This window comes from Puma concolor, chromosome B2, assembly GCF_028749965.1.
Source record: "Puma concolor isolate L17-30 chromosome B2, mPumCon1.1.hap2, whole genome shotgun sequence".
Classification (NCBI taxonomy): Eukaryota; Metazoa; Chordata; class Mammalia; order Carnivora; family Felidae; genus Puma; species Puma concolor.
In genome coordinates, this window is record NC_141671.1 from 48,620,902 (window position 1) to 48,629,295 (window position 8,394).

General features: G+C 36.1%; 1 pseudogene; it reads right to left on the reverse strand.

Annotated features, from left to right (window-relative positions):
• Positions 1 to 2,932: 2,932 nt before the first annotated feature.
• LOC112862897 (beta-defensin 110-like) lies at positions 2,933 to 8,055 on the reverse strand (annotated as a pseudogene).
• Between the last annotated feature and the right edge of the window lie 339 nt (positions 8,056 to 8,394).

The following is an 8,394-nucleotide window of genomic DNA, read 5'->3' on the forward strand; positions in this document are numbered from 1 at the left end:
AAGTTTCCAGAAATCTTCCCATGTGTAAATATTTACCTTTTATTCTTTATTTTTTTGTTGTTGTTAACAAACTCTGAGGTCAGTATGAATAATTAGTGACATATCTTTCTTTTTAAGGGAGTTGGATGCAGAACTTTGTCAAAAGGGCTTCTGCAATGTTTAGTCAATATCATGCACAACAAACAGTTAAAAGATTTCTGTAGGTAAAAATATTAATTTCCTAATTGATGCCCATAGGTTTACATTTCTCCTTCAAGTTTGTCACATTTGTTCCTTGGGCTGAAAAGAGTCTGGTGGCTTGAATGTACACTGGACCGCAGGAAAGACCAGCTCAGAAATATAGATGGTTTTGTTTTTCTTTGTCAAGCACTGAAGGATAGAGGGTCTACCAGTATAGACTAGTTCATATGCGGAGATGTCTTGGGTGTCTTCCAGGAAACCTCTTATCGCCTGCCACTTCTTGATGGCCAATAAAAACTCAATTCTTATTTGTTCCATATTAATAGTATACTAAGCTTCTCGATTCTACATTACAGATCTTAATATAATGATTGTGTCTGGTTAGGTAAGATGTAACTTGAGCTTTCATTTTAAGAATTTAATTTTACTAATCTTCTCAACATATATTCATTATTCAAAAGTTGGGCTATGTTTTTTACGGGCCACTAATATATCATCTCTAGTGCATATGTAATAACATGAAAATTTCAAATAGTTTTCATAAGACACAGAAAATGTGCTACCTGGAAATAGTACTGATTTTGGTTGTTGTTTCCACTTTTAATTTTGAAATTTCTGTGAGAATGAGTATGTAATGATAAGATGGTTGTTCTAATCTGGAGTGATTTTGCCTCCAGAAGGGATATTGACAATGTAGGTAGACATTTTTGTCACAATTAGGGGAAAGAGAGCTATTGGTATCTGGTGGGTAAAGGCTAGGGATACTAAGAAACATCCTATTGCTAAAGATACAATGAAGAGGAGATCTGGACAACAAAGAATTGTCTGGATCAAAATAACAATAGTTCTCAGGTTGAAAACCCTGTTCAAATAAATACTGTAAAAATACCTTTGAAGATATTTATACTACAAAGGAACACACTTGAGAAGTCAAAGTGTATTTCAAGTTATTAAAATATGTGAAAGATAATGCATGTGAAACTCCAACATATGCTTAGTAATTGCTTCATAATAGGAAGTCATATTTTTATTAAAATAAAACATGAAAAAGTGAACAGTCCCTTATGATGGAAGTAAATCCAAAAACTTTATCTAAATAGAGAAAAATTATTTCTCTGTTCATGTTACCATAATAGATAATGCATCTCAAATCTGCATTTAGAAGATGTAATGTGATGCCATAATAAAAACATCAATAGGGGCTCCTGGGTGGCTTGGTTGGTTAAGCATTCACTCTTGATTTCCGCTCAGGTCAAGATCTCCCAGTTCATGAGACTGAGCCCCTCATTGGCCTCAGTGCTGGCAGTGTGGAGCCTGCTTGGGATTCTCCCTCTCCTTCCCTTTTGCCCCTCTCCACTTGTGCTCTCTCTCTCTCTAAAAATACATGAATAAGCATTAATAAAAAATATCAGTAGAGGTGACAGATGGCAACTATACTCGTGGCAAGCATTTTGTAATATATAGAATTATTGAATCACTATATTGTACACCTGAAACTAATATAATACTGTATGTCAACTATACTTCAACAAGAAAGAAAGAAAGAAAGAAAGAAAGAAAGAAAGAAAGAAGGGAGGGAGGGAGGAAGGAAGGAAGGAAGGAAGGAAGGAAGGAAGGAGGAAAATATCCAGATAGAATGAGCCTGTAATTCTTTAACTTCTCATCTCCTGCTGCGTCCAAGTCTGGCTTACATATATCCACTCAATAAATTTCATTTTACTTAGTTAAATTACAAAAATATATTCAGCTTTATTTTTGGTGAAGGCAAGCTTCTGTTTTATTACTGTGTTATGCTATCAATGGTGTTTTTAAAAATAGTTCTGAATTAATACCAATAACTAAGTTGCAGCCCTAAACTCATAAAAGAAGTGGAATGTGCATTTTCTAATAGCAACCATCTGATACAGACTTATTGGTGCGAGTGTTGTGGGAGAGATAATGTGGCCCTTGAGAGGAAGTAGCAAGAGGAACTCTGACAGAGTAAAGCTCACGACTGCAGATCACTCTCCTCCTTTCTTTTGCTTGGTGTCTCCTCAGACACAATTATCTGAGGACTGCGGAGCCCAAATGAGTAGTTAGCCATAGTTTCTGCCTTTCTTTGTCAAAATACTTAATTACATATAGGCTCTTCTCCTTCAAGGAATTCTTCCCTTCCATTTTTACTCCCTCTTTTATTTCCTGATACACATTTTTTCTCCACTAAATACGTAAGAAGGACAGAAATTGGAGCTGATTATGATTTCCTCTGCTTTTCTGTTCTTATACTGATCTTCTCTTACTTCAGCTCTTTCTCTCATGAGCAGGATCTGCATTCTCAATTCCTAGTCTCACAAGCCCTGTGGATTTGTATCCGTTCATGGGATAATCTATAGAGCAGTGTTTAATGATGAAAATGCAGCACATTTCCACTGGAGGCTTCCATTTCAGGAATATGCTTCTCCCATTTCTCTGACCTAGGGTTTCTCACAACAGTACTTATGTCAACCCACACAAAGCACTTAGAATTTTTGGTAGTTCTTGGGGAATTCCCATAAAATAAATTCTGCTTACTTCCGGTACCAAGAGATCAAGAGAAAATGCGGTGTAAATGCACCAGGTACATGTGTGACATAGAACCACTTGGGAGTGGCTCAATGTTAAATTTTATTTAATTCTTTGAGATACACAAGCCTTGAAGTATACTCTGGGAAGACTTAGTAACACTGGTCCTCTCTTCTTGGAGCGTGTATCTCTTTCTTGTCTTCTGTCAGCTTTACTTCTGCAAGCAGCAATGGGTTGCAGGTCGCATGCAGTAAGCAATCCTAATTTCATTTTCCTGGCACTCAAGTTTACATCAGCCATTACCCTTTCTGCACTCTCTCCTCAAATCCAAGCTACCATAGTGGGGATATTTCTTTCTGGCTGTAAGAAGGAAAGAATGACTGAAATTAGTAACTTAGCTATGACACACCCATATTTTAAAAGGAGAAGGTCCAAGAAGTAGAAGATTATTGTGTAGGTCAAAAGAAAATGTCCCCCTTCTAATTTATGACAGGGAAAATCTTACTGAAGAAAGTTTAAGCTCATGTACTGTCCCTTGATGCAAGTAAATCCTGAAAATTAGAAAGTGCCGTGGACCTAAGTTAGGTGTGCCAGCTTGCTTCCTTACAAGTGACTGGACAGTAAGTAACTCAAGGATAGTTCCCCAAATCAACAGCCCAAGAAGTGCTCATTATTTATCTTCTCTCAGGTTTGGGCTCTACAGTTATCCAATTGCCTTTGACTTCCCCCTTTTCTGCTTTCAAAAATATTATTTTGACACAACGTTGTGCTTTTTGAGTTCTGCAAGCGACTTCTATTGTAGATTTATTTTACTTTTCTAAAATCTTGAGAGACAGGTAATCGTAAGCAATTCGTCCGAATTCCTACAATTCCCCCGGGTCTCTTGGGATTTACATCCCCAAAGAAATTATTTAACTTAGACACGTGTCTGATGACAGCACTGATTTAAAAAATGGGAATGACTAGAGGTAAGACCATTGTTAGCCATGACATGATTTTTAATATTACCAGTGCTCTGAACTACATGTTTTATCGTATCATTTACAAATTGATTTTCACTTAAAGTTTATATTTAAAATAGTTGGGGATACTTGGGGAATTGGGAGATATTGGTCTGATAGGTTGTAAGATTCTTTCCAAGCCAAATATATTTTAAGTTTATATTTCACTATATGTGCTGGCCCATTTGTTTTCATAAACCGTATGTTTTGGTGCATTTTTCGTAGACACGTCATTTTACTCATGTGGTGAGATTAAAGGGAACTGGTGTGGGAGAATTCTGAATATTGCAGATGGCTGACTGAAGGCCAGATTCAAATATTTTTGTAAACTTGTGGTATGAAAACAAACTTTGCCACTAGTTTCAACCATAATTAGGTCTAGTGTTCCAATCAGTCCCCTTAAAGGCCAGGCCTTTCTACCTAGACATGCTGTCTGCATTTCCAACAGTTGGTGGTAAGTAGTGATACTTCTCAGTGAATATATGGACTCAGAGCTACATATTCTATATTGTTGGTATACAGAGCTGATATAAAACCTAGCTATTCTATTAAAATTAGCTCTCTTCTCACTATAACTGATGTAATGCAGAATATGACACAATTTACAGTAGAATAGTTACATTGCAAAGATTGAATGCTAACTTCTAAATGTCGTTATTTATTCTATAGTTTCTGAGAAGTTACTATTATCAAACGCATGTATGATTTGCCAGTGACAGAAACCTGAATTGTATTCGACAAGAGGACTGTCACACTTGATGGTGTTGATCAATATTCCACCTTAAACTGACCTCACCCCTTCTCTTATTCATTCTTCGTCTTATTTCACCTTTCTAAAAATATTGTCTCCTTTCTTGTCATTTTCAGCTCAAAATATAAGTATTCCCCAGGCCTGTGTGTTTGGGTCACTGCCATTCACCTTTGCAAGCCTCCAGTCACTCAATTCAACTATTAGGTACACCCCTTGTTAAACGCTAAGCCAATCCCTAGTGCAGGCTTTCTCCCCCTAAACACTATTGACCTTTTGAGTTGGACAATTCTTTGCTGTGGGATGCTATACTGTTCACTGAAGAATGTTTAGCAGCATCCTTGGCCTCTGCCCACTAGATGCCAATAATACCTGTTGTGACAACTGAAAACGTCTCCAGACATTGCCTAATGTCTCCTTGGGGTCAAAGTTGCCTCTAATTGAAAACGCTGTTTTCAGTGATTAAAATTACTGTCTTGTGATGCTGTGATAAGCCAAACATAACTGTCTCCACCCTCAGATACATTGTTTGCATACTGTCTTCTCTCTGATATGTCTGTGGATCACTTTCAGGAAAGTAAGCTCTTTTTTCAGGACTCTCACAAAGCATTTCGTATGTATCATTCATACTGCATCTATTAACATGTTAACATGCTAGGGAGTTTCATTAAATAGTATATAAAGTTTTATTTAATATATAAGCTAGAAATGGACAAGGCATTTCCTAAATATTTTTCAACCCATAATTTATTTTTATTTTCACTCACCTGCTGTTTTATCCTTTAGGCTACCATTAACTTCCTTGGAAATGGGAGGAGGGGAAGCATGACAATTCTTGCCACACAAAGCTATACTATCCCATTCAAAGTATATGTCAGATTTAAAGAAAAGGGATATTGGCAATAACATATTTTTTTTTTTCAGTTTGTCAGGTAAAGTCAAACAATACCTGGGAGTGAAACAATACTTTATTTCTAGACATTTGGTGCATTTATAACCTCTATAAATGAAGAGGAAAGCTAAATGACTTCAACAGACATTTCCCTGCATAGACCATGGCTTTTATCTGGACATCTCTTCATCTATAACAGTCAGAGTGAGAAAAGAATGAAAATTTTCTGTCTCAATTTTGAGTAAGGATTTTTACACTTTGCAGGTGAGATATAAGAACAACTGAAGAACTCTAAAAGAGTCACACATATGACAATTCAGTTTGTGTAGTTTAATTCAACCCCCACATGTTGGTGAGCTATAAGTTGAAAGACAGCATTGTTATTGTTTTATTATTTTCTACATGTCTAGATTTTCTATCACACTTCCTTAAATTTGTACGGAAAAATATGTATCCTGACATAATTCTTTTACTTTGAATTTTTTGTTGTTGTTGCTGGTAAGGGTAGTTTTCTAAAAGTTTGGTACATGTGTGATTAACAAGGTCAATGACTTTACTTTGAAAATATAAGAAAAATATGCAAAAAGTTAATAACAGTGATGCACTGATGGTGTAATCTATGCTACTGTTTCCCCACTGTATCCCCAACTGGTGTTTTTTTTTCTCTTTTTTTTTTTTCTTTGAGAAAGAGAGAGAGAGGCAGAGAGAGAGAATGAGAATGTGCACGTGCACGTGTGCGTACACACAAGTAGGGGAGGGGCAGGGGGAGAGGAAGAGACAATCTTAACCAGGCTCCATGCCCAGCACAGAGCTGGATGCGGGGCTTGAGCTCAAGACCATGAGATCATGACCTGAGCCAAAATAAGGAGATGAAGACAACTAACTGAGCCACCCAGGCGCCCCTCCCCAACTGGTTTTGAATCTTTAAGTCTACAGGACACATGACTTTTCAGTTTGTTGATAAATGTACAAATGACTTTAATTATTGGTAGGAGCACCTGATATTGCTGTTAGGAAGAAAAAATAAGTTCCTAAGACATAAAAATGCTTGACATCACAGTCTAATCATGCTAGCTATTTTGAAATTAAAAGAAGAAAAAGATTTATCACATGTTAAAAGCTATGGGGCGCCTGGGTGGCGCAGTCGGTTGAGCGTCCGACTTCAGCCAGGTCACGATCTCGCGGTCCGTGAGTTCGAGCCCCGCGTCGGGCTCTGGGCTGATGGCTCAGAGCCTGGAGCCTGTTTCCGATTCTGTGTCTCCCTCTCTCTCTGCCCCTCCCCCGTTCATGCTCTCTCTCTGTCCCGAAAATGGGTAAACGTTGAAAAAAAGAAAAAAAAAAAAAAAAAAAAAAAAGCTATATGAATCTGCATAGAATTTCTTTTTCGCACTTTCTAGTGCTGGCAAAGAAAATCCAGAGATCATTTTCTAATAAGTTTTGAATGGAAATAAAGGAAGTTATTCTCTTAGTTAAATGAACAATTAACTGTATTTCTTTGTTACTTCATTGATGCTTGGCCCCTATTTAGAATTTTATCTACTTGCAACCTCTAAATGATAATGTATCAGTTTATTAAGTATATACATTTTTAGATTGTCATGATGGACTTTACAGTATTCACAATGAAAGAATAAGTTAATTTATTCTCTTAGGCTTCTGTTATGATTTCTGTTGGGCCATAAGAAATCAGCCAGGTACCAAGAAAGGGATATTTTTCCTAAGAGTGAGTGACTTTGAGCCTAATTTTAATGCCAGTTAGGTAGACTTGAGCTACGTCTTAAGGTCTTTAAATAGAAAGTTTGAGACTCAATGATCTCTTCTTTCCCAAAATGTATTATTCTATTTCTGTAAAATTCATACTTACACATTAACTCAGGAGGAGAGAATCTTGTTACATACCTGATGTGAGGAAGTAGGCTTTGAGGGTGGAAAAAAAATCTCATGAAAAATATAGCTCGTGTATTTGTATTACATTCAACATTCATGTGATCTGTAGCACTCAAAGACAGAGGGCAGAGACCAGAAATATATAAAGAAAAGCTAACAACAGACATGATTTGCCTGTATGACAAGAACAGAATAGTAAGAAAGGCTTCTGATAATCGGAAGTAGTATACTGGCATAGATTAAAAAGAAGGAAAAGGTAAATCAATCTTTGTCTAGCACTGAATCATCTATCCCATACCAGTTGATTATGCTAATGAACAATTTTTCCAGTAAGAATTGTCTCAGTCACAAATTGTTTCAGAATGAAGCTGAATAGACTAAGGTATTGATTTAATCTTTTAAAACTTTTTATTTTGAAATCAATTTAGATTTACAGAAGAGTTGCAAGGATAATAGAGGTGAAATTCCCATCATGGTAAACATCTCACTCAACCATGCTACATTATCAAAACTAAGAAATGAGCATTGGTATAATACTATCAACTAAACTGCAAATTTTATTCACATATTACTAATTTCCCCACGATTGTCTTTTTTTTTTTTCCTATTCTCGGGTTCAGTCCAGAGTACCACATTGCATTTAGGATAAAAATTTTTAAACCCTATGTTGTTACCATATTTTTAATAAGCAACAACTTGTGCTTCTGCAAATTAATTAGCGTAAATAAGCCCATAAATATTTACATGTTACCTGGTAAAATCGTGACCCAAAAGAGCAGCATAAAGAAAAAGAGATGAATCTTCATGGTGGAGTTTCTTAGGAAAAAAAAAAAATATGTCAACAGATCTTTTTCAAGTCAAGTGTTTCCAAATAAGAAAACAGAGAATGCTTTTATTTATAGATTCTCCAGGGAAGTGGTTTTAACTACTGAGGCTTATCAATAGCAAGAACATTTGTATGCTTGGTTGGATTGTGCCATGTTCAAAGAACATGGTCACAAGAATTATTACTAAATTTTTCTCATAAAAGTAAAACCTGCTTGTGTTACCTTAAACAGACTCTCATGAAAACATAACTTTAAGAGACTTGTAAAGGAAATGTGTTTGGATTGCTAAAAACATCAGACTGGAAATCTTATAGTAAT